General features: G+C 39.3%; 2 pseudogenes; both read left to right on the top strand.

The window, feature by feature from the left end:
- Positions 1–5,719: 5,719 nt before the first annotated feature.
- On the top strand, positions 5,720–5,819 carry LOC127089347 (uncharacterized; annotated as a pseudogene).
- An 11,769-nt stretch (positions 5,820–17,588) lies between these two features.
- LOC127089346 (uncharacterized) lies at positions 17,589–17,688 on the top strand (annotated as a pseudogene).
- Positions 17,689–27,978: the final 10,290 nt, after the last annotated feature.

Below are 27,978 nucleotides of genomic sequence, written 5' to 3'. Positions count from 1 at the left end.
CATAGGCTGACGTAATCCAATAGCATTACCTATCATAGTGATCAAACCGCCTATTCTAATGGGTGCTCGCTCATCCTGGATAAGGTGGTCCAAATTAGCTAACATAAAAGTAGCACCGTTTACTGGACGGTTCTGGGAAGCACAAAATATGATGAAGAGTTCATCACGTGAAACTGAAGTACTATTTGGCTTCTTCCCAAATAAAGTGTGGGTCAGGATCTTATGGAAATAGCGAAAAGCCGGGTTATGTATGTTTCCAGAGAGAAACTCATGTTCCTCGGGCTCATCATTTCCAGTCAGCTTACCCCAAAAGTGTTCAAGCTCTCTATATTCAAAAAGTTCTTCCTGGCTTACAGTGAATGTATCAAAGGAGGTAGGAAAACCCAAAAGGTTGGTGAAGTCTCTAATATTAAATTGGTACTCCATATTGAACATTCTGAACTGGATAAAACCTCTGCTAATTCCTTTTCCATGGCTAGGTAGATAGATTAATGAACTAAGGAATTCTAGTGTGAGTCTCCGGTAGGTGGTGAAATGTCTCAGGATAGGGGAGGTCTCCCATCCTATCTGATTCAGCAAAAACAGGACACTCTGTCTCAGTCCAAGGGCAGTCATAGCCCAATCATCAGCATATAAACTAGGTAGCATCTCTCTAGCGGCTAGTTCTTCAAACTTTCGTTTCTGAGCCATTCCTCTGAACTTGATACCCATACGATCAGAATGTCCCATCTGGTTAGTGTTAGCTAGAGAAAAGAAACATGAGTTTAAGTCAGGATTTGGCCAAATGCCGAAAGAAGAAAAGAATTATTATATTATATATATATATATATATTTTTTTTTCTTTTTGAATAAATCAATAATGAATACTAAATAGAAATTAAAAGAAATAATTAAGAGAAAAATAGGGAATTGATAATAATAATAGAATAATAAAATAACAAATTAATTTGTGGGTTGTCTCCCACTAAGCGCTTTGTTTAAATGTCGCAAGCTCGACAAAAAAACTGTTAAATATAGTCTATGAGTCCTGGGGGCGTTTCGTCTAAGTGTAGAATTTGCGAATCCTCGTTGGTTTCCGCATAGTGATAATGTTTCAGACGTTGCCCGTTTACGGTGAACGGTTCTGTAGATTGTCCTTTTATTTCTACCGCTCCACTGGGAAAGATTTTAGTGATATGAAAAGGTCCTGACCATCTGGATCGTAGTTTTCCCGGGAATAACTTTAGTCTAGAGTTAAATAAAAGTACTGCGTCGCCTTGCTTGAAGATTTTCCTTGATATACGCTTGTCATGCCATTGTTTTGTTCTTTCTTTATAGATTTTGGCATTTTCATAGGCGTCTCTTCTGAGTTCCTCTAATTCGTTTATGTCAAGGATTCTCTTTTCACCGGCGGCTTTATAATTCAAATTTAAATTTCTAATAGCCCAATAGGCTTTATGTTCTAATTCTACCGGGAGGTGACAGGATTTTCCATAAATGAGCTTAAATGGGGTCGTCCCTATGGGAGTTTTATAAGCAGTTCGGTATGCCCATAAAGCTTCTGGTAATTTCAATGACCAATCTTTCCTTGAAGTGGCGACCGTTTTTTCTAGTATTGCTTGATTTCTCTGTTAGATACTTCCACTTGTCCACTGGTTTGAGGGTGGTAAGGTGTTGCTATCCTATGTCTCACTCCATATTTAAGTAGTAGTTTTTCGAGTACCTTGGATATAAAGTGTGATCCACCATCACTGACTACTATTCTTGGGATGCCAAATCTCGGAAATATTATATTTTTAAAGAGTCTAGTTACTACTCGGGTGTCATTTGTTGGAGAAGCTATAGCTTCGATCCATTTTGATACGTAGTCAACTGCCACGAGTATGTATTTGTTACCGAAAGAGGATGGGAAAGGTCCCATGAAGTCTATCCCCCACACGTCAAAAATCTCTACTTCCAAAATACCTTTTTGTGGCATCTCGTCACGTCTAGATATGTTTCCCGTGCGTTGACATCTGTCACACTCCTTAATAGCCGCATGTACGTCCTTCCATATAGTTGGCCAATAAAAGCCAGCTTGTAGGATTTTAGAGCAGGTCTTGGATGTACTTGTGTGTCCACCATAAGGCGCAGAGTGACAGTGTTGGATTATATTTTCTACCTCTTCTTCGGGTATACATCGACGGAAAATACCATCGGGGCCTCTTTTGAAAAGTAAGGGATCATCCCAGTAATAGTGTTTTATGTCGTGGAAGAATCGTTTCTTCTGCTGGTAAGATAAAGTAGGTGGAACTATTCCGGCAGCTAAATAATTGACTAGATCAGCGTACCATGGTATGACAGATATAGCTAAGGTGGTTTCTACTTGCATGTCGGAGTTGTTCTCTTCCAAAGTAGCTATGAGTTTATCATACGAGAAATCATCATTAATGGATGTTCTTTCTGGTTCAAGGTTCTCAAGTCTAGAGAGATGGTCTGCTACTACGTTTTCAGTTCCTTTCTTGTCCTTGATTTCTAAGTCGAATTCTTGTAGTAACAAGATCCATCTTAGGAGTCTAGGTTTAGCATCCTTTTTTGTTAAAAGGTACCTGATAGCAGCGTGATCAGTGTAAACTATTATTTTGGCTCCTACCAGGTAAGAACGAAATTTATCTAGCGCAAATACCACTGCTAGGAGTTCTTTCTCGGTTGTGGCATAATTCATCTGTGCTTCATCCAGGGTTCTGCTAGCGTAATATATAACGTGAAGCTTTTTATCCTTTCTTTGTCCTAAAACAGCACCTACAGCATAATCACTGGCATCGCACATTATTTCGAATGGTTCATTCCAGTCTGGTGTCTGCATAATGGGTGCGGAGATCAATGCTTGTTTAAGAGTTTGAAATGCTTTTAAACAGTTATCGTCGAATATGAATTCAGCATCTTTCATCAACAGTCCGGTTAAGGGTTTAGTTATCTTAGAGAAGTCTTTGATGAATCGTCGGTAAAAACCGGCGTGTCCTAAAAAGCTTCGTACTTCTCTCACAGTTCTTGGGGGTTGAAGATTTTCGATTACCTCTATTTTGGCTTTGTCTACTTCAATTCCTCTGTTCGAGATGATGTGTCCTAAAACAATGCCTTCTTGTACCATAAAGTGGCACTTTTCCCAATTAAGTACTAAGTTTACTTTTACACATCGTTCCAGAACTCTTTCCAGGTTTTCAAGGCATTCTTCGAAACTTTGTCCGTATACAGAAAAGTCATCCATAAATACTTCCATGATGTTTTCGAGAAAGTCGGCGAATATTGCCATCATGCATCTTTGAAAAGTTGCAGGGGCATTACACAGACCAAACGGCATTCGTCTATAAGCGAAGGTACCAAAAGGGCATGTGAATGTTGTCTTTTCTTGGTCATCAGGGTGAATTGGTATTTGAAAGAAGCCTGAATAACCGTCTAAATAACAGAAATGTGAATGTTTAGCTAATCGTTCTAACATCTGGTCAATGAATGGTAAAGGAAATGATCTTTTCGGGTTGCTTTGTTTAGTTTCCTATAATCAATGCACATTCTCCATCCCGATTCGATTCGTTTAGTTATAGTTTCTCCTTTTTCGTTTTCAATAACGGTTATGCCTCCTTTCTTTGGTACAACGTGTACAGGACTAACCCATTTGCTATCAGATATAGGATATATAATACCTGCTTCTAATAACTTGGTTATTTCTTTCTTTACTACCTCACTTAGGATCGGATTTAGTCTTCTCTGGTGTTCCCTAGAGGTTTTACAGTCTTCTTCTAACATGATGCGGTGCATACAAATAGAAGGGCTTATTCCTTTAAGATCGGTGATGTGGTATCCTAGTGCGGTTGGATATTTTCTTAAGATATGTAGGAGTTTTTCTGTTTCGAGTCTTCCTAGATCTGCATTAACTATCACAGGTCGTTCAAGTTCTAAGTCTAGGAATTCATATCTCAGATTTTTGGGAAGTGTTTTCAAATCAGGGGTTGGTTTGTTAAGACACTGCGTAGGATCTGGTGTTATTGCTAGGCATTGTTTAGATTTGTCCTCTAAAAGATAGTCTGATGATTTGTCTTCTCCTGACTCTGCTTCTTTTATGCATTCATCGATGATATCCATGAAGTAACATGTATCTTCTATTGCAGGTGCTTTCAAGAATTGGGAAAGAATGAATTCAATTTTCTCTTCACCTACTTCGAAGGTGAGTCGTCCTCGTTTTACGTCTATGATTGCACCGGCAGTTGCTAAGAATGGTCTTCCTAGTATAATAGGTGTCGTATCATCTTCTCTAATGTCCATAATTGTGAAGTCAGTGGGAATGTAAAACTGACCTATGCGTACGGGAACGTTTTCAAGGATTCCTACAGGATATTTGATGGAACGATCTGCTAATTGCACAGACATTTTGGTCGGTCTTAATTCTCCCATTTCCAGTTTCTTACATATGGATAAAGGCATAACGCTAATTCCGGCTCCTAAATCGCATAAGGCTTTGTCGATGACAAATTTTCCTATGTGACAGGGTATAGAGAAACTACCCGGATCCTTGAGTTTAGGGGGCATGTTTTGGATTATAGCGCTACATTCGGCAGGGAGTGTAACGGTTTCGCTATCCTCAAGTTTCCTCTTATTAGAAAGAATTTCTTTTAAGAATTTAGCATATGAGGGCATCTGCGTAATAGCTTCGGTAAACGGAATTGTAACGTTTAATTGTTTAAGGAGATCAACAAATTTTCTAAATTGGCCTACATCTTTGGTTTTAACAAGCCTTTGAGGGTAAGGTATAGGTGGTTTGTAAGGTGGTGGAGGTACATAAGGTTCCTTCTTTTCTAGGGTTTCCTTATTACTCTCTTCCTTTTCCTTAGGTTCACTTTCCTCAGTAGATTTCTTAGGGTTTTGGTTTTCTATCCTTGGGTCAGACGGTCCTTCCACTTCCGTTCCACTTCTCAATATAATTGCATGAGCTTGGCTTCTCGGATTGGGTTGGGGCTGTCCAGGGAATGTACCAGTTGGTGCAGCAGTAGGTGCTTGTTGTTGAGCTACTTGAGATATTTGCGTTTCCAGCATTTTGTTATGGGTAGCCAGGGCATCTACTTTGCTTGCTAGTTGTTTAAGTTGTTCGCCAGTGTGTATGTTCTGGTTTAAGAAATCTTTATTGGTTTGTTGTTGGGAAGCTATAAAGTTTTCCATCATGATTTCCAAGTTGGATTTTCTAGGGGTATTATTGTTAGGATTCGGTTTCTGATATCCTGGAGGTATAGATGGGGCTTGATTTGGAGACTGTCCAGGTGCGTATAAAGCATTATTACTCTTATATGAGAAGTTTGGATGGTTCTTCCAATTTGGGTTATAGGTATTCGAATAGGGGCTTCCAGTCAAGAGTTGACATTCCGCAGGAGTGTGGCCTTGGATTCCACAGACCTCGCAATTCTGAGTTATAGCAACCACGGCTGCTGGAGGTGATACGTTTAAACTTTCAATTTTCTGGACCAAAGCATCCACTTTTGCATTGACGTGATCAAGGTTACTTATCTCGTACATGCCAGTTTTCGGTTGAGGTTTTTCCACATTCGTTCGTTCGGTTCCCCACTGATAGTGGTTTTGGGCCATGCTCTCGATAAGCTGGTAAGCATCAGCGTAAGGTTTGTTCATTAGTGCACCACCTGCAGCGGCGTCTATTGTTAACCTTGTATTGTATAAGAGACCATTATAAAATGTGTGAATTACTAACCAGTCTTCCAAACCATGGTGTGGGCAAAGTCTCATCATGTCTTTGTATCTTTCCCATGCTTCGAAAAGAGACTCGTTGTCTTTCTGTTTAAATCCGTTTATCTGGGCTCTTAACATAGCTGTTTTGCTTGGTGGAAAATATCGGGCAAGAAAAACTTTCTTCAACTCGTTCCATGTGGTGACTGAGTTGGAAGGAAGAGATTGAAGCCATCTTCTAGCGCTATCTCTTAATGAGAAAGGAAAAAGACGAAGTCGAATTGCCTCTGAAGTGACACCATTAGCTTTAACAGTATCAGCGTATTGAACAAATACGGATAAATGAAGGTTTGGATCTTCGGTAAGATTTCCAGAGAATTGGTTCTGTTGCACAGCCTGCAACAACGAAGGTTTAAGTTCAAAGTTGTTTGCTTCGATTGCGGGCGGAGCAATACTTGAATGCGGTTCATCTTGCGATGGAGCGGCGTAATCTCTAAGAGCACGAGCTGGTTCTGCCATCTCGGTTAAAGAAGGAAAAATGTTTTTGAAATCTGGAAGGTTTATAGGAGGGAGATTGTTTTCAGCACGATATTCCCGAATTCGTCGTAAGACTCGGAGATATAGTTCGATATCGTTGATTCGTAAATAGAGCGGTTCGCCTTGAGAGCGAGTGCGTGGCATACAAATCAACGAAAGAAAGAAAATAGAAGAAAAAGAAACCTTAGTCTCTACAGCGTAACGGAAGAGTTACGATATCGATTGAATAAAAGTCCCCGGCAACGGCGCCAAAAACTTGATCGCTCGACTGGGTGAGTCGAGAATGGGATACAAACTGCAAGTGCACAGTTCTATCGCGTAGTTTTAAAAGATATCGATCCCACAGGGACTTATGAATCGATATACCGTTATCTAAGGTTACTACGTAAATCTAAGGTGAAAATGTTTGATTGTTTGGGGAAAAACTAAGAGCTAAACTAATATCTAGATTAAATATTAATAAAACGGATATCGGTATGTAGTTCGTCAAAACTAGGGAATCAAGTCTTTGTCGGTTTCTTGGTTTTAAAATGAATCGTTTCGGTTAACTTTATTGGTTAAAGGTTCTATCTCAAACTCTCGCTCTGTTGAATAAACCATGATTTTATATTAATGTTGCTGTCACTTATAATTAAGTCAAAAACCATATTTTGAAAACAATAAAGTTGCAGAAACTCTTTTTAAGAAAATACTGACCGTTTTAAACACCCTTATCTCAAACTCTCGCTCTGTTGACTTAGGTTATATAATTAAATCCAAATGCTTAACTCTCGTCCTCACATTCAATCTTTAAAAATACTTTTTGGAAAAGGTCAGAATTTAATTAACTCTAAAACTTGCTCTCGCCCTGATCTAGAATTAATGCCTAACTTACACTGTCCAGTTAAAATCTCAAACTCTCGCTCTATTGATTTTAACTTCTTTATGTCTTTTACTTTTGTAAAAAATCTTGTTATTAAACTGTAAGTTGAGACCGTAAAAAGATTGATTTTGATTTTAAGTTTAGATAGACCGACTCAGTCTCGATCCCTTATTCTGCTTACTTTACATACCGATACCTAGGCAAATTAGCCAGACATGCTAAATAAATAAGAATTTATATCATGCATAAACAGACTCATTCCAGGCAGGCAATATGAATAAACAATAGAATAAAACATTAAAAATAAATAACAATTAAAGAACCTGAATGCGTAATACAATGGTCTTGAACACTCCACCACAAGCCGGTAGGATTTGTTCTTGGATTCTTCAATTAGACAGTAAATTAAATCAAGGAAATAAAACTGGAATATAACGTAAGGTTAAATCCGGTATAAAGTTGCACAATAGTTTCCGGTGTAGAAACTATTATGCGAAAAATATCTAAAAGCTAAAACTGGAAAGGTAAATTTGCAAGGGAAAAAAGAATGTAAAGCTTGCAAAAGAAATAAATAAAATAAACAATGCTAAGTTGCTGGAAAGGAAGAAAAATAAGCAAAGGCGTGAAAAGAAAATTTGGCAGAGCTTCGGCAAACTGAGCGTGCAAAAACTGAGAGTTTTTAGGTTTGTGAGATGGCTATTTATAATAGCCCTGGTAACTGCATTCCGTTTCCCACGAGTCTTCAGCATGGCTAAATACACGGCGTGGGCATAGGACACGAACTCTCTCAACGTTCTTCTTCAATTCTTCTGAGAGCGTGAAAAGCTAGTGGAATGGTGTGACGCTCGTCACACCATGTGTGACGCTCGTCACAGGGATGCTTCTAGTGTGACGCTCGTCACAACCCTTGTGACGCCCGTCACAGGCACAACGTGCGCTTTCTTTTGGGCTGGGCTTGGTCTTTGATATTTGTTTCCTTTTTACTCCTTTCTACACCTCCTTTTCTTCCCTTTTTCACTTTTGCTTCAAAATGGATACCTGACATAAATAGAAAAGAAATACTGCATAATATCTGATAAAATGGATAAATTAAAGTAAATGATAATATAATCTAATTGAATTAAGTCTTCAAATGTGATATAATTTCATGTTATCAAACTCCCCCATACTTAAATCTTTGCTTGTCCTCAAGCAAAATTCAGTATAGAACTTGTTAAAAGTTTTAGCCAGATGAAATTTCAAAGCACACATCAATTCGTACTAGGTTGCAAATGGATTTTGTTTAGGAGGACTCGAGTTTAATCTTGACATCAACAACTACCGTTACAACTTAGATAACCCTACTTTATGCCAATCAGTTCAAGTACCCTATGATAGCTATCCTGGTTCCTTTAGTCTTATTTCACCGCTTTCATTCTAGCGAAATCACATTAAGCCCTTTATCTTTTCGCGCACATAGTGGAGTAACCGGTTAGTGATTATGATCCGCTTTTAGCTAGAAGTTCTGGTACATAAGTCGGATAACTTCATCATTCAGCCCATTGCAAATTGCGGGGGATCGAACCGTAGTCCGCCCTACCAAGTTCAGCACCAGATACCTGCTGAACCAACTCATAATGGATCTTTCGTATTGTGCTTTTGCATGATCTGCAACCTTTAGATTAAATGATCTGGTAAGGATCACCTAATTTACTTAGTGCATTTCTTGATATATTATATATCTTAGGTTACTTTGGGGATCATTCACTTATATTCATCGGCCCTCCACGTAGTTTGCTATTAAGATGGTGCTGACTTCTGTATAAACTACTTGGGGTTGCCATAGAACTAAAAGTTCAAGGAATCGGTATAATAGGTACTTATCCTGCTTAACATATTGAGGTTCTCAGAGCGTTGTTATGGTAATGATTTTGTTTTGATTTCACTCAAATTTTATAAAGTAAGCAACCTTTATACTTATTGGGTGTGTTAAAATTTTTTTTGTTATGGCTCAAGAAAATTGAGGGGAATAGATAATAGAAAATTTTTCACACTTAGGAACTTAACTTAAAATAAATTTTTTTTTTTTTTTTTTATAGGGAAAAAAAGGGAAATAACGATGAAAGGGAGAGTACATACTTGAAAAATGAGAATGGAAAGAATATTGTTTCCCCCCCATACTTAAACTAAACATTGTCCTCAATGTTTTAAGGGAAAGAAATACAAAATGGAAATGAAAAGAAAAAGGAAATATAACTAAGGCTGCCTTCCGCCTCTGGTTCTTGGACCTGGTGATCTTTGACGTATGTCTAAGTTGTCGAACCTGCTGAACAATTCAGTAAACCGCTGGTCGGTTATGGCATTCCGAGCGTCCTGTTGCTGTTGCATTTGACGCATCATCTGCATCATCTCTGCATTCTGTGCCTGCATGCCATCAATAGCATCCATAATGTCGTCGTTGGTCGCAGGCCTTCTTCGTCGACGACGTTGGGAGGATGGGCCGGCTGCATTACGGGAAGGGTTGAGCGGGACTGATTGTTGTGTTGGCGGATGGTCACCTTGTTCCATTTCTTCAAACTCATCAGTTTGCTGGTTTGTTTGTGAAGGCTCGGTGGTTTCAGGAGCGCTAAGATCGTAGAGGTGGCGGTCGGGGTTTGTGACATCAGTTAGGGTGGTATTGGGTAGCACAACACTCGGGACTGCTTGGTTGTTCACCATAAGATAATAGCTTCCGCCTACTCTGTTTTTAATCAGGCGGCTAGAACGGCAATAGCTGATATCCATAGACAGGGGAGGTAGGGATTCTAAAGTTTGGAGTCTATCCCCTAGGTTCAGGCCAAGTGCTATGGAGGTTATTAATCCACCAATTATAAAGGGTTGCCGGCCTCTAGCACATAAGGTGCGGATATGATGAAAGAGAAAAGAGGCGGCGTTTACCTGGGCTTGCGGTTCGAAGACGCACTGGAGGAAAAATAACTCCTTTGAGTTGACCTTACTGTTGTTTGGTCTACCAAAACTGTGTTTTGCAAGATACGGAGAAAATAACGGATGGTGGGGTTATGGATGTGGGAGAGAAGGAGTTCTTCCCAGTTGTAGGTCTCTATACCGGAAATTTTCTTAAAAAGGTCAAAAACGCCAACTGTGTTCCAGTTTAGGTCGGGAGGGATTTTGGGGTAGACTTGGCCTTCTGTGGTAAATTGTAGCATGGTACTCAATTGGTTTTGGGTTAGAGAGTACTCGGTGTTAAACATGCGGAAGGTTGCGGTACCGGTCAGAAATTCACCCTCACCGGCGGGAGTGGTGTAGTCGTAAGAACTTAGGAATTCTAAGGTTAGGGAAGGGTAGGTGGGTTGGTTATGAGTGCAAAGGAAGGTTAAATCGGCTTTACGGAGCATCCACTCGATACCTTGGAGTAAGCCTAATTGTTGTAAACAAGTTAAATCGGGGTACCTGGTGGAAGCGACGCCTCGCTGCTGGAAGCGCTCGAATTGCTCTTGCTGATAGTTGTCATCTCCGGATCGGAAGATGATATTTCCGAAATTTTGATTTCCCGCCATTGTGATGAATTTTTGAAGGGGTGATTTGGAAAGAAATGTATTTGATATGAGAGAATTGTTTTGTGGTGAATGAAGGAAGTTTTGGTAGGTATTTATAGGGGAAGGATTGGAAGATAGAAAGAAAAAGTGGTTGAAGAGTAATTAAGTGTGGTAAATGAAAAATGAATGGGGAAGGTAAAAATTAAAGTGTAACGTTCGTCTCCAACGGCTCCCTAACGTTCACATGTCTGAGGGGCGTTACGCTCGTCACAAGGCTGTGACGTTCGTAACAGGCGTTTTGCGTGCCGTTCGTCATGGAGTGTGTGACGCTCGTCACACAGTCCTTTTTGGCAAGGCTTCAGTAGCGCTTCACAGAATTACTTTGGTAGCGTATTTTAATGTTTCATTTTGCTTATGATCATTTTTAGTCTGCAGTTTTAATGTATTGTGCACGCTTACTTGCTTTGTATAATAATAATAGGTAACAACAGTAGAGCATAATAGCCATTGCATAATAAAATTAACTAAACAGCTTTAATAAAAATGATCATAATGTATTACAGTGAAAGAAAACAATGAAATGAAATAGAAATAAACATGAATTCAAATAACATTAATGAAAAATCTAGCCTAAAACTAAATAACTTAGAAAGAAAAATAACTAAATTCCATCTATCTTCGGATCTCTGGCCGGAGGAGCAAAAGAGTTAACATGATGCCGTAACATACGTAACTGACTTGCCGTGCTGCTCATGTATTCTAGGATTTCAAGTCTCAAGCTGTGGAAATCTTCCCTGAGGGCGTCTTGTTCTGACATCAAGGCTTCAATGACGGTTTTAATATCTGTTCCTGGCATATGATGTCGGAGATCAGGCATGGCTGATTCTTCGGTCAGGGCAGGCTGAGGGGGAGGATCAATATCATAGTAGCCTGAAGGTGTCTGAGGGTCAGATTCAGCAAGAGAGATATGGTCAACATAGTGCTCATAGTCATCACAAATCTCATAGTCCTGGATGGATTCAGTGGATCCAGCAGGAGTTGGGGTTTCATTCAGGTTATAGAGCCAGTTCCTTTGATTGTGAACACTAGTTCTAGGATCGGGCATGGTGAATAGGCAGAGAACCTGGTTATCAATAATAAGCTCGAACTCATCAGACCCTATGTTTGCTATAAACATAGTGTTGAAGAGGAAGGTATACTCATAGTAGTAATGCCACAAAAAGGGCTAAGGTCAAGCATAGGCTGACGTAATCCAATAGCATTACCTATCATAGTGATCAAACCGCCTATTCTAATGGGTGCTCGCTCATCCTGGATAAGGTGGTCCAAATTAGCTAACATAAAAGTAGCACCGTTTACTGGACGGTTCTGGGAAGCACAAAATATGATGAAGAGTTCATCACGTGAAACTGAAGTACTATTTGGCTTCTTCCCAAATAAAGTGTGGGTCAGGATCTTATGGAAATAGCGAAAAGCCGGGTTATGTATGTTTCCAGAGAGAAACTCATGTTCCTCGGGCTCATCATTTCCAGTCAGCTTACCCCAAAAGTGTTCAAGCTCTCTATATTCAAAAAGTTCTTCCTGGCTTACAGTGAATGTATCAAAGGAGGTAGGAAAACCCAAAAGGTTGGTGAAGTCTCTAATATTAAATTGGTACTCCATATTGAACATTCTGAACTGGATAAAACCTCTGCTAATTCCTTTTCCATGGCTAGGTAGATAGATTAATGAACTAAGGAATTCTAGTGTGAGTCTCCGGTAGGTGGTGAAATGTCTCAGGATAGGGGAGGTCTCCCATCCTATCTGATTCAGCAAAAACAGGACACTCTGTCTCAGTCCAAGGGCAGTCATAGCCCAATCATCAGCATATAAACTAGGTAGCATCTCTCTAGCGGCTAGTTCTTCAAACTTTCGTTTCTGAGCCATTCCTCTGAACTTGATACCCATACGATCAGAATGTCCCATCTGGTTAGTGTTAGCTAGAGAAAAGAAACATGAGTTTAAGTCAGGATTTGGCCAAATGCCGAAAGAAGAAAAGAATTATTATATTATATATATATATATATATTTTTTTTTTCTTTTTGAATAAATCAATAATGAATACTAAATAGAAATTAAAAGAATAATTAAGAGAAAAATAGGGAATGATAATAATAATAGAATAATAAAATAACAAATTAATTTGTGGGTTGTCTCCCACTAAGCGCTTTGTTTAAATGTCGCAAGCTCGACAAAAAAACTGTTAAATATAGTCTATGAGTCCTGGGGGCGTTTCGTCTAAGTGTAGAATCTGCGAATCCTCGTTGGTTTCCGCATAGTGATAATGTTTCAGACGTTGCCCGTTTACGGTGAACGGTTCTGTAGATTGTCCTTTTATTTCTACCGCTCCACTGGGAAAGATTTTAGTGATATGAAAAGGTCCTGACCATCTGGATCGTAGTTTTCCCGGGAATAACTTTAGTCTAGAGTTAAATAAAAGTACTGCGTCGCCTTGCTTGAAGATTTTCCTTGATATACGCTTGTCATGCCATTGTTTTGTTCTTTCTTTATAGATTTTGGCATTTTCATAGGCGTCTCTTCTGAGTTCCTCTAATTCGTTTATGTCAAGGATTCTCTTTTCACCGGCGGCTTTATAATTCAAATTTAAATTTCTAATAGCCCAATAGGCTTTATGTTCTAATTCTACCGGGAGGTGACAGGATTTTCCATAAATGAGCTTAAATGGGGTCGTCCCTATGGGAGTTTTATAAGCAGTTCGGTATGCCCATAAAGCTTCTGGTAATTTCAATGACCAATCTTTCCTTGAAGTGGCGACCGTTTTTTCTAGTATTTGCTTGATTTCTCTGTTAGATACTTCCACTTGTCCACTGGTTTGAGGGTGGTAAGGTGTTGCTATCCTATGTCTCACTCCATATTTAAGTAGTAGTTTTTCGAGTACCTTGGATATAAAGTGTGATCCACCATCACTGACTACTATTCTTGGGATGCCAAATCTCGGAAATATTATATTTTTAAAGAGTCTAGTTACTACTCGGGTGTCATTTGTTGGAGAAGCTATAGCTTCGATCCATTTTGATACGTAGTCAACTGCCACGAGTATGTATTTGTTACCGAAAGAGGATGGGAAAGGTCCCATGAAGTCTATCCCCCACACGTCAAAAATCTCTACTTCCAAAATACCTTTTTGTGGCATCTCGTCACGTCTAGATATGTTTCCCGTGCGTTGACATCTGTCACACTCCTTAATAGCCGCATGTACGTCCTTCCATATAGTTGGCCAATAAAAGCCAGCTTGTAGGATTTTAGAGCAGGTCTTGGATGTACTTGTGTGTCCGCCATAAGGCGCAGAGTGACAGTGTTGGATTATATTTTCTACCTCTTCTTCGGGTATACATCGACGGAAAATACCATCGGGGCCTCTTTTGAAAAGTAAGGGATCATCCCAGTAATAGTGTTTTATGTCGTGGAAGAATCGTTTCTTCTGCTGGTAAGATAAAGTAGGTGGAACTATTCCGGCAGCTAAATAATTGACTAGATCAGCGTACCATGGTATGACAGATATAGCTAAGGTGGTTTCTACTTGCATGTCGGAGTTGTTCTCTTCCAAAGTAGCTATGAGTTTATCATACGAGAAATCATCATTAATGGATGTTCTTTCTGGTTCAAGGTTCTCAAGTCTAGAGAGATGGTCTGCTACTACGTTTTCAGTTCCTTTCTTGTCCTTGATTTCTAAGTCGAATTCTTGCAGTAACAAGATCCATCTTAGGAGTCTAGGTTTAGCATCCTTTTTTGTTAAAAGGTACCTGATAGCAGCGTGATCAGTGTAAACTATTATTTTGGCTCCTACCAGGTAAGAACGAAATTTATCTAGCGCAAATACCACTGCTAGGAGTTCTTTCTCGGTTGTGGCATAATTCATCTGTGCTTCATCCAGGGTTCTGCTAGCGTAATATATAACGTGAAGCTTTTTATCCTTTCTTTGTCCTAAAACAGCACCTACAGCATAATCACTGGCATCGCACATTATTTCGAATGGTTCATTCCAGTCTGGTGTCTGCATAATGGGTGCGGAGATCAATGCTTGTTTAAGAGTTTGAAATGCTTTTAAACAGTTATCGTCGAATATGAATTCAGCATCTTTCATCAACAGTCCGGTTAAGGGTTTAGTTATCTTAGAGAAGTCTTTGATGAATCGTCGGTAAAAACCGGCGTGTCCTAAAAAGCTTCGTACTTCTCTCACAGTTCTTGGGGGTTGAAGATTTTCGATTACCTCTATTTTGGCTTTGTCTACTTCAATTCCTCTGTTCGAGATGATGTGTCCTAAAACAATGCCTTCTTGTACCATAAAGTGGCACTTTTCCCAATTAAGTACTAAGTTTACTTTTACACATCGTTCCAAAACTCTTTCCAGGTTTTCAAGGCATTCTTCGAAACTTTGTCCGTATACAGAAAAGTCATCCATAAATACTTCCATGATGTTTTCGAGAAAGTCGGCGAATATTGCCATCATGCATCTTTGAAAAGTTGCAGGGGCATTACACAGACCAAACGGCATTCGTCTATAAGCGAAGGTACCAAAAGGGCATGTGAATGTTGTCTTTTCTTGGTCATCAGGGTGAATTGGTATTTGAAAGAAGCCTGAATAACCGTCTAAATAACAGAAATGTGAATGTTTAGCTAATCGTTCTAACATCTGGTCAATGAATGGTAAAGGGAAATGATCTTTTCGGGTTGCTTTGTTTAGTTTCCTATAATCAATGCACATTCTCCATCCCGATTCGATTCGTTTAGTTATAGTTTCTCCTTTTTCGTTTTCAATAACGGTTATGCCTCCTTTCTTTGGTACAACGTGTACAGGGCTAACCCATTTGCTATCAGATATAGGATATATAATACCTGCTTCTAATAACTTGGTTATTTCTTTCTTTACTACCTCACTTAGGATCGGATTTAGTCTTCTCTGGTGTTCCCTAGAGGTTTTACAGTTTTCTTCTAACATGATGCGGTGCATACAAATAGAAGGGCTTATTCCTTTAAGATCGGTGATGTGGTATCCTAGTGCGGTTGGATATTTTCTTAAGATATGTAGGAGTTTTTCTGTTTCGAGTCTTCCTAGATCTGCATTAACTATCACAGGTCGTTCAAGTTCTAAGTCTAGGAATTCATATCTCAGATTTTTGGGAAGTGTTTTCAAATCAGGGGTTGGTTTGTTAAGACACTGCGTAGGATCTGGTGTTATTGCTAGGCATTGTTTAGATTTGTCCTCTAAAAGATAGTCTGATGATTTGTCTTCTCCTGACTCTGCTTCTTTTATGCATTCATCGATGATATCCATGAAGTAACATGTATCTTCTATTGCAGGTGCTTTCAAGAATTGGGAAAGAATGAATTCAATTTTCTCTTCACCTACTTCGAAGGTGAGTCGTCCTCGTTTTACGTCTATGATTGCACCGGCAGTTGCTAAGAATGGTCTTCCTAGTATAATAGGTGTCGTATCATCTTCTCTAATGTCCATAATTGTGAAGTCAGTGGGAATGTAAAACTGACCTATGCGTACGGGAACGTTTTCAAGGATTCCTACAGGATATTTGATGGAACGATCTGCTAATTGCACAGACATTTTGGTCGGTCTTAATTCTCCCATTTCCAGTTTCTTACATATGGATAAAGGCATAACGCTAATTCCGGCTCCTAAATCGCATAAGGCTTTGTCGATGACAAATTTTCCTATGTGACAGGGTATAGAGAAACTACCCGGATCCTTGAGTTTAGGGGGCATGTTTTGGATTATAGCGCTACATTCGGCAGGGAGTGTAACGGTTTCGCTATCCTCAAGTTTCCTCTTATTGGAAAGAATTTCTTTTAAGAATTTAGCATATGAGGGCATCTGCGTGATAGCTTCGGTAAACGGAATTGTAACGTTTAATTGTTTAAGGAGATCAACAAATTTTCTAAATTGGCCTACATCTTTGGTTTTAACAAGCCTTTGAGGGTAAGGTATAGGTGGTTTGTAAGGTGGTGGAGGTACATAAGGTTCCTTCTTTTCTAGGGTTTCCTTATTACTCTCTTCCTTTTCCTTAGGTTCACTTTCCTCAGTAGATTTCTTAGGGTTTTGGTTTTCTATCCTTGGGTCAGACGGTCCTTCCACTTCCGTTCCACTTCTCAATATAATTGCATGAGCTTGGCTTCTCGGATTGGGTTGGGGCTGTCCAGGGAATGTACCAGTTGGTGCAGCAGTAGGTGCTTGTTGTTGAGCTACTTGAGATATTTGCGTTTCCAGCATTTTGTTATGGGTAGCCAGGGCATCTACTTTGCTTGCTAGTTGTTTAAGTTGTTCGCCAGTGTGTATGTTCTGGTTTAAGAAATCTTTATTGGTTTGTTGTTGGGAAGCTATAAAGTTTTCCATCATGATTTCCAAGTTGGATTTTCTAGGGGTATTATTGTTAGGATTCGGTTTCTGATATCCTGGATATATAGATGGGGCTTGATTTGGAGACTGTCCAGGTGCGTATAAAGCATTATTACTCTTATATGAGAAGTTTGGATGGTTCTTCCAATTTGGGTTATAGGTATTCGAATAGGGGCTTCCTTGAGCATAGTTTACTTGCTCTGTTTGGATTCCAGTCAAGAGTTGACATTCCGCAGGAGTGTGGCCTTGGATTCCACAGACCTCGCAATTCTGAGTTATAGCAACCACGGCTGCTGGAGGTGATACGTTTAAACTTTCAATTTTCTGGACCAAAGCATCCACTTTTGCATTGACGTGATCAAGGTTACTTATCTCGTACATGCCAGTTTTCGGTTGAGGTTTTTCCACATTCGTTCGTTCGGTTCCCCACTGATAGTGGTTTTGGGCCATGCTCTCGATAAGCTGGTAAGCATCAGCGTAAGGTTTGTTCATTAGTGCACCACCTGCAGCGGCGTCTATTGTTAACCTTGTATTGTATAAGAGACCATTATAAAATGTGTGAATTACTAACCAGTCTTCCAAACCATGGTGTGGGCAAAGTCTCATCATGTCTTTGTATCTTTCCCATGCTTCGAAAAGAGACTCGTTGTCTTTCTGTTTAAATCCGTTTATCTGGGCTCTTAACATAGCTGTTTTGCTTGGTGGAAAATATCGGGCAAGAAAAACTTTCTTCAACTCGTTCCATGTGGTGACTGAGTTGGAAGGAAGAGATTGAAGCCATCTTCTAGCGCTATCTCTTAATGAGAAAGGAAAAAGACGAAGTCGAATTGCCTCTGAAGTGACACCATTAGCTTTAACAGTATCAGCGTATTGAACAAATACGGATAAATGAAGGTTTGGATCTTCGGTAAGATTTCCAGAGAATTGGTTCTGTTGCACAGCCTGCAACAACGAAGGTTTAAGTTCAAAGTTGTTTGCTTCGATTGCGGGCGGAGCAATACTTGAATGCGGTTCATCTTGCGATGGAGCGGCGTAATCTCTAAGAGCACGAGCTGGTTCTGCCATCTCGGTTAAAGAAGGAAAAATGTTTTTGAAATCTGGAAGGTTTATAGGAGGGAGATTGTTTTCAGCACGATATTCCCGAATTCGTCGTAAGACTCGGAGATATAGTTCGATATCGTTGATTCGTAAATAGAGCGGTTCGCCTTGAGAGCGAGTGCGTGGCATACAAATCAACGAAAGAAAGAAAATAGAAGAAAAAGAAACCTTAGTCTCTACAGCGTAACGGAAGAGTTACGATATCGATTGAATAAAAGTCCCCGGCAACGGCGCCAAAAACTTGATCGCTCGACTGGGTGAGTCGAGAATGGGATACAAACTGCAAGTGCACAGTTCTATCGCGTAGTTTTAAAAGATATCGATCCCACAGGGACTTATGAATCGATATACCGTTATCTAAGGTTACTACGTAAATCTAAGGTGAAAATGTTTGATTGTTTGGGGAAAAACTAAGAGCTAAACTAATATCTAGATTAAATATCAATAAAACGGATATCGGTATGTAGTTCGTCAAAACTAGGGAATCAAGTCTTTGTCGGTTTCTTGGTTTTAAAATGAATCGTTTCGGTTAACTTTATTGGTTAAAGGTTCTATCTCAAACTCTCGCTCTGTTGAATAAACCATGATTTTATATTAATGTTGCTGTCACTTATAATTAAGTCAAAAACCATATTTTGAAAACAATAAAGTTGCAGAAACTCTTTTTAAGAAAATACTGACCGTTTTAAACACCCTTATCTCAAACTCTCGCTCTGTTGACTTAGGTTATATAATTAAATCCAAATGCTTAACTCTCGTCCTCACATTCAATCTTTAAAAATACTTTTTGGAAAAGGTCAGAATTTAATTAACTCTAAAACTTGCTCTCGCCCTGATCTAGAATTAATGCCTAACTTACACTGTCCAGTTAAAATCTCAAACTCTCGCTCTATTGATTTTAACTTCTTTATGTCTTTTACTTTTGTAAAAAATCTTGTTATTAAACCTGTAAGTTGAGACCGTAAAAAGATTGATTTTGATTTTAAGTTTAGGTAGACCGACTCAGTCTCGATCCCTTATTCTGCTTACTTTACATACCGATACCTAGGCAAATTAGCCAGACATGCTAAATAAATAAGAATTTATATCATGCATAAACAGACTCATTCCAGGCAGGCAATATGAATAAACAATAGAATAAAACATTAAAAATTAAATAACAATTAAAGAACCTGAATGCGTAATACAATGGTCTTGAACACTCCACCACAAGCCGGTAGGATTTGTTCTTGGATTCTTCAATTAGACAGTAAATTAAATCAAGGAAATAAAACTGGAATATAACGTAAGGTTAAATCCGGTATAAAGTTGCACAATAGTTTCCGGTGTAGAAACTATTATGCGAAAAATATCTAAAAGCTAAAACTGGAAAGGTAAATTTGCAAGGGAAAAAAGAATGTAAAGCTTGCAAAAGAGATAAATAAAATAAACAATGCTAAGTTGCTGGAAAGGAAGAAAAATAAGCAAAGGCGTGAAAAGAAAATTTGGCAGAGCTTCGGCAAACTGAGCGTGCAAAAACTGAGAGTTTTTTAGGTTTGTGAGATGGCTATTTATAATAGCCCTGGTAACTGCATTCCGTTTCCCACGAGTCTTCAGCATGGCTAAATACACGGCGTGGGCATAGGACACGAACTCTCTCAACGTTCTTCTTCAATTCTTCTGAGAGCGTGAAAAGCTAGTGGAATGGTGTGACGCTCGTCACACCATGTGTGACGCTCGTCACAGGGATGCTTCTAGTGTGACGCTCGTCACAACCCTTGTGACGCCCGTCACAGGCACAACGTGCGCTTTCTTTTGGGCTGGGCTTGGTCTTTGATATTTGTTTCCTTTTTACTCCTTTCTACACCTCCTTTTCTTCCCTTTTTCACTTTTGCTTCAAAATGGATACCTGACATAAATAGAAAAGAAATACTGCATAATATCTGATAAAATGGGATAAATTAAAGTAAATGATAATATAATCTAATTGAATTAAGTCTTCAAATGTGATATAATTTCATGTTATCAGCCGCCGCAGGTGGTGCGCTTATGGATAAACCTTATGCCGATGCTTATCAACTTATCGAAAGCATGGCCCAAAATCATTATCAGTGGGGAAGCGATCGAACAATGGTAGAGAAACCTCAAACGAAAAGTGGCATGTACGAGATAAGTAGCCTTGATCATGTTAATGCAAAAGTGGATGCTCTGGCCCAGAAAATTGAAAGTTTAAATGTATCACCTCCAGCCACCGTGGTTGCCGCAACTCAAAATTGCGAAGTCTGTGGAATCCAAGGTCACACTCATGCAGACTGTCAACTCCTAACAGGAATCCAAGCAGAACAAGTGAATTATGCTCAAGGAAATCCCTACTCGCATACCTATAACTCTAACTGGAAGAACCATCCTAATTTTTCATATAAGAGTAATAATGCTTTATACGCACCAGGACAAGCTCCCAATCAAGCCCCAGCTATACCTCTGGGATATCAAAAGCCGATCCCATCTACACCTAACAATAACGTTCCTAGGAAATCCAACTTGGAAATCATGATGGAGAACTTCATAGTTTCTCAACAGCAAACCAATAAGGACTTCTTAAACCAGAATGTACACACTAGCGAACAAATTAAACAACTAGCAAGTAAAGTAGATGCCCTGGCTACCCATAACAAAATGCTGGAAACACAAATCTCACAAGTAGCTCAACAACAAGCGCCTACTGCTGCCCCAACTGGTACATTTCCTGGACAGCCCCAACCTAACCCGAAAAGCCACGCTCATGCAATCATATTAAGAAGTGGAACAGAAGTAGAAGGACCGTCTGATCCAAGGATGGAAAACCAAAACTCTAAAAAGTCAACTGAGGAAGAAAGTAAACCTAAGGAAAAGGAAGAGAGTAATAAGGAAACCATAGAAAAGAAAGAACCTTATGTACCTCCACCACCATATAAACCACCTATCCCTTACCCTCAAAGGCTTATTAAAACCAAAGATGCGGGCCAATTTAAAAAATTTGTTGACCTACTGAAACAATTAAACGTCACAATTCCGTTTACAGAAGCTATTACGCAGATGCCCTCATATGCTAAGTTCTTAAAAGAAATTCTTTCTAATAAAAGGAAACTTGAAGATAGCGGAACCGTTACACTCACTGCTGAATGTAGCGCCATAATCCAGAATATGCCTCCAAAACTTAAGGATCCTGGTAATTTCTCTATACCCAGTCACATAGGAAAATTTGTCATAGATAAAGCCTTATGCGATTTAGGAGTCGGTATCAGTGTTATGCCTTTATCCATATGCAAGAAACTGGAAATGGGAGAATTAAGACCAACTAAAATGTCTGTGCAACTAGCAGATCGTTCTGTTAGATATCCTGTAGGAATTCTTGAAAACGTTCCCGTGAGCATAGGACAATTCTACATTCCAACCGATTTTATAATTATGGACATTAGAGAAGATGAAGTTACACCCATTATATTGGGAAGACCATTCTTAGCAACCGCCGGTGCGATCATAGACGTAAAACGAGGATGACTCACTTTCGAAGTAGGAGAAGAGAAAATTGAGTTCATTCTTTCCAAATTTTTGAAAGCACCTGCAATAGAAGACACATGTTACTTCATGGATATCATCGATGAATGCATAAAAGAAACAGAGTTAGAGAATGACAAATTGTCTGACTATCGTGTAGAAGACAAACTTAACCAATGTTTAGCAATAACACCGGACCCTACGCAATGCCTTAAGAAACCAACCCTCGACCTGAAAACACTTCCCAAAAATCTGAGATATGAATTCCTAGACTTAGAACTTGAACGACCAGTGATAGTTAATGCAGACCTAGGAAAACTCGAAACCGAAAAACTCCTACATATCTTAAGAAAATATCCAACCGCACTAGGATACAACATCACCGATCTTAAAGGAATAAGTCCTTCTATTTGTATGCACCGCATCATGCTAGAAGAAGACTGTAAAACCTCTAGGGAACATCAGAGGAGACTAAACCCGATCCTGAGTGAGGTAGTGAAGAAGGAAGTAACAAAGTTATTAGAGGCAGGTATCATATATCCTATATCTGATAGCAAATGGGTTAGTCCTGTACACGTAGTACCAAAGAAAGGAGGTATAACAGTTATTGAAAATGAAAAAGGAGAAACTATAACCAAACGAATCGAATCGGGATGGAGAATGTGCATTGACTATAGGAAACTAAACAAAGCAACCCGAAAAGATCATTTCCCTTTACCATTCATAGACCAGATGTTAGAACGATTAGCAAAACATTCTCATTTCTGCTATCTAGACGGTTACTCAGGCTTCTTTCAAATACCAATTCATCCTGATGACCAAGAAAAGACAACATTCACATGTCCTTTTGGTACCTTCGCTTATCGACGAATGCCGTTTGGCTTGTGCAATGCTCCCGCAACCTTCCAAAGGTGCATGATGGAAATATTCGCCGATTTTCTCGAAAATATCATGGAAGTATTTATGGATGATTTTTCCGTATGCGGACAAAGCTTTGAAGAATGTCTTGAAAACCTAGAAAAAGTTCTAGAGCGATGTGTAAAAGTAAACCTAGTACTTAATTGGGAAAAATGTCACTTTATGGTACAAGAAGGAATTGTTTTAGGATACATCATATCAAATAGAGGAATTGAAGTAGACAAAGCCAAAATAGAAGTAATCGAAAACCTTCAACCTCCGAAAACTGTGAGAGAAGTACGAAGCTTCTTAGGACACGCCGGTTTTTACCGACGATTCATTAAAGATTTCTCTAAAATAACTAAACCTTTGACCGGATTATTAATGAAATATGCTGAATTCATCTTTGACAATAAATGTTTAGAAGCATTTCAAACGCTTAAACAAGCATTGATCTCCGCACCCATAATGCAGACCCCGGATTGGAATGAACCATTCGAAATAATGTGTGACGCAAGTGATTACGCCGTGGGCGCTGTTTTAGGACAACGAAAGGATAAAAAGCTTCACGTCATATATTATGCAAGTAGAACTCTAGATGAAGCACAAATGAATTACGCCACAACCGAGAAAGAACTTCTAGCAGTAGTGTTTGCACTAGATAAATTTCGTTCTTACTTGGTCGGAGCTAAAATAATCGTTTACACTGACCACGTCGCCATTAAGTACCTCTTAACAAAAAAGGATGCTAAACCTAGACTCCTAAGGTGGATCTTGTTGCTACAAGAATTCGATCTGGAAATCAAAGATAAGAAAGGAACTGAAAACGTAGTAGCAGATCACCTCTCTAGACTCGAAAACCTGGAACCGGAAAGAACATCGATCAACGATGATTTCTCGTACGATAAACTTATAGCTACTTTGGAAGAAAATAAAGCTGATAAACAGGTAGAGACCACCATAGCTATATGTGTTACACCATGGTACGCTGACTTCGTCAATTATTTAGCTGCCGGAATAGTTCCACCTAATTTATCTTACCAACAAAAGAAACGATTCTTCCATGACATAAAACATTATTACTGGGATGACCCTTTAATTTTCAAAAGAGGCCCCGATGGTATTTTCCGTCGATGTATACCTGAAGAAGAGATAGAAAATATAATCCAACACTGTCACTCCGCTCCTTATGGTGGACATGCAAGTACATCCAAGACATGCTCCAAAATCCTACAAGCCGGTCTTTATTGGCCAAACATATGGAAGGATGTGCATGCGGCTATCAAGAAATGTGATAGATGTCAACGCACAGGAAACATATCTAGACGCGACGAGATGCCACAAAAGGGCATTTTGGAAGTAGAGATTTTCGACGTGTGGGGAATAGATTTCATGGGACCTTTTCCACCTTCTTTCGGTAACAAGTACATACTCGTAGCGGTTGACTACGTATCAAAATGGATTGAAGCTATAGCTTCTCCAACAAACGAAACACGAGTAGTAACTAGACTCTTTAAGAATATAATATTTCCGAGATTTGGTGTCCCAAGAATAGTAGTCAGTGATGGTGGATCGCATTTCATATCTAAGATACTCGAAAAACTACTGTTTAAGTATGGTGTAAGACATAGAGTAGCGACACCTTACCATCCTCAAACCAGTGGATAAGTGGAGGTGTCTAACAGAGAAATCAAACAAATATTGGAAAAAACAGTCGCCACCTCAAGGAAAGACTGGTCATCGAAACTACCGGAAGCTTTATGGGCATATCGAACCGCTTACAAAACTCCCATAGGGACAACCCCATTTAAGCTTATTTATGGAAAATCTTGCCACCTCCCGGTAGAATTAGAACATAAGGCCTACTGTGCTATTAAAAATCTAAATTTAAACTATAAGTCCGTTGGTGAAAAGCGAATTCTTGACATAAACGAATTAGAGGAACTTCGACAAGACGCCTACGAAAATGCCAGAATCTACAAAGAAAGAACGAAAAAATGGCATGACAAACGTATATCCAGAAAAATATTCAAACAAGGCGATATAGTCCTTTTGTTCAACTCTAGGCTTAAGTTATTCCCGGGAAAACTACGATCTAGATGGTCAGGCCCTTTCCAAGTTACTAATGTTTTCCCTAGTGGAGCTGTGGAAATTAAAGGCAAATCTATGGAACCATTTATCGTAAACGGGCAGCGTCTAAAACATTATCACTATGCAGAGAACAATGAAGATTCGCAAGTCCTGCACTTAGACGTAATGCCTCCAGAATTTATAGATTATATTTGATAGTTTTTATGTCAAGCTTGCGACATTAAACAAAGCGCTTAGTGGGAGACAACCCACAAATATTTTTATTTTTATTTCTTCTTTAATTATTCTTTTAAATTTTATTTAGTATTCATTCTTAATTTATTTTAACTTATAAAATTTTTCTTCTTTTCTTCTTTCGGCATTTGGCCAAATCCTGACTAAAACTCTTGTTTTTCTTTTCTCTAGCTAACACTAACCTGATGGGACAAATTGATCGTATGGGTATCAAATTCAGAGGGAAAGCTCAGAAACAAAAGTTTGAGGAACTAGCAGAGAGAGAGATGCTACCTAGTTTGTATGCTAATGATTGGGCAATGACTGCCCTTGGACTAAGAGAGAGTGTCCTGTATTTGCTGAGTCAAATAGGGTGGGAAACCACTCCTATCCGAAGACAATTCGTCACTTACCGGAGACTAACGCTAGAATTCCTTAGCTCCCTGATCTATCTACCCAGCCATGGAAAAGGAATAAGCAGAGGTTTCATTCAATTCAGAATGTTCAACATGGAGTATCAAATTAACATTCAAGATTTTACCAACCTTTTAGGTTTCCCTACCTCTTTTGATACATTCACAGTGAGCCAAGAAGACCTTTTTGAATATAGAGAACTTGAACATTTTTGGGGAAGCTTGACTGAAAATGACGACCCCGAGGAACATGAGTTTCTCTCTGGAAACATACATAACCCAACCTTTCGTTATTTCCATAAGATCCTGGCCCACACCCTTTTTGGGAAGAAGTCAAATATTACTACAGTATCACGTGATGAACTCTTCATCATGTTTTGTGCTTCCCAGAACCGTCCTGTGAATGGTGCCACTTTTATGTTGGCGAACTTTGACCGCCTTATCCAAGATGAACGAGCACCAATTCAAATAGGCGGATTGATAACCATGATTGGTAATGCTATCGGATTACGTCAACCTATGCTTGACCTAAGCCCTTTCTGTGGCATTGCGACTATGAGTATACCCTTCCTCTTCAACATTATGTTTATAGCAAACCTCGGGCCTGAAGAGTTTGAGCTTATAATTAACAACCAAGTTCTTTGCCTATTCACCTTGCCTAGTCCGAGGACTAGTGTTCATAACCCCAATAACTGGCTCTACAATCTGAACGGAATACCCTCTCCTGCTAGATCTACTGAATCCATCCAGGACTATGAGATTTGTGACGACCAGATTCCTTATGCTGAGTCTGACCGTCAGACACCATCTGGTTATTATGATATTGACCCTCCTCCTTAACCCATCCCGACCGAAGAGTCGGCAATACCCGATCCTAGACATCATATGCCCGGAGATAATTATAACACCATCATTCAAGCCTTGATGTCAGAACAAGACGCCCTCAGAGAAGAGTTAGCTAACATGGGACAAGAATTTCTGGGATACATGAGCAGTATGATAAATCAATTCCACGAGTTGCTAAACCGTGTTAACTCCTTTGCTCCTCCAGCCAGAGATCATGCAAGTGGCTAGAAGTTGTTTTTCTTAGTTACTTAGTTTTAGTTTAGGCTATTTATTAATTTTGTTTCACATTATTTTCAATATTAGTATTTGTTTTTCTTTCGCATGTTTGCTTTTGGTCTTCCAATGTTACATTATGATTATTTTATGAAGCTATTGCATTATTGGTTTATTTTATTTTGATCTATGCAATTTCTATAATTATAAATAATGATATCCACTATATGCTAATAATTACTATGCCTGTTAAAGAAATACACATATTATGGTAGTAGAATAGCATGCAAGGAAATTTAAAAGTATCACAATAGCAAAATAAAATAAATAGAAGCAAAACAAAATAACAAAAAAAAAATATAATAGTAAAAAACAAATTATGAAGAACGCAAGCAGTGACCGTTGCAAACTTACTGTGTGACGAGCGTCACACACGCCATCACGGTCGTCACACCAAGTGCCTGTGACGCCCGTAACACCTCTGTCACGAGCGTGACACCTTCAGACTAGGTGAACGTTAGTAACCGTTGGAGACACGACCGTTACACCACCCCACTTTTTACCTTCCCCATTCATTCACCCATTTACTCATATTTACCCACATTTATTTATTTTTCACCCACTCCCTTTCCAACTTCCAAATTTTTTCCTATAAATGCCCACCATACCTTTCTTCATACACCACAAACCATTCTATAAAATACATTTCATTTTCTTTCCTTTTACTTCTTTCAACCCACTTATCAGTATGGCGGGAAACCAAGAATTCGGAAATATCATCTTCCGATCCGAAGATGATAATTATCAAAGGGAGCAGTTCGAGCGGTTCCAACAGCGAGGTGTCGTATCCACCAGGTATCCTGATTCAACTTGTTTACAAGAATTAGGATTACTTCAAGGTATACAATGGATGCTCCACCTTGCTGATTTAACCTTTCTTTACACACACAATCAACCTACCTACCCATCTCTCACCTTAGAATTTTTAAGTTCTTATTCTTACAACACTCCTACTGGTGAAGACGAGTACTTACCGGTACCGCAACCTTCCGCATGTTCAACACCGAGTACTCACTGTCCCAGAACCAATTGAGTACCATGCTACAATTCCCTGTAGAAGGTCAAGTCCACCCAAGAATACCTCCGAACTCCCAGTGGCACATAAATGCCTTCGACCTCTTTAGAAAAATATCCGGTGTGGAAACCAACAACTGGGATGTACTGCTTGCTTCGCATATACATAACCCAACCATCCGGTACTTTATCCGCATCCTGCAAAACACTATTTTTGGTCGACCCAACAACAGCAAAGTCAACGCGAAGGAATTATTCTTCCTCCACTGCGTCTTTGCAAGGGATACAAAGGTAAACGCTGCTTCTTTCTTATTTCATCATATCCGCACCCTATGTGCTAGAGGCCGCCAACCTTTTGTTATTGGAGGATTAATAACCACAATAGCACTTGGCTTAAATCTAGGGGACCGACTCCAAAATTTAGAATCTTTGCCACCCCTATTTATGGATACCAGTTACTGTCGCTCCAGCCGCCTAATCAAAAACAGGGTAGGCGGAGGGTACTATCTTATGGTAAACAACCAAGAAGTCCCAAGCGTTGTTCTGTCCAACATTGCCCTCACAGATGTCACCAACCCCAACCGCTTCATCTACGATCTGACTGCTCCC

The sequence above is a fragment of the Lathyrus oleraceus genome, chromosome 5, assembly GCF_024323335.1.
Source record: "Lathyrus oleraceus cultivar Zhongwan6 chromosome 5, CAAS_Psat_ZW6_1.0, whole genome shotgun sequence".
NCBI lineage: Eukaryota > Viridiplantae > Streptophyta > Magnoliopsida > Fabales > Fabaceae > Lathyrus > Lathyrus oleraceus.
The sequence above is the reverse complement of the archived record's forward strand: the minus strand, read 5'-3'. Positions and strand labels throughout refer to the sequence as shown.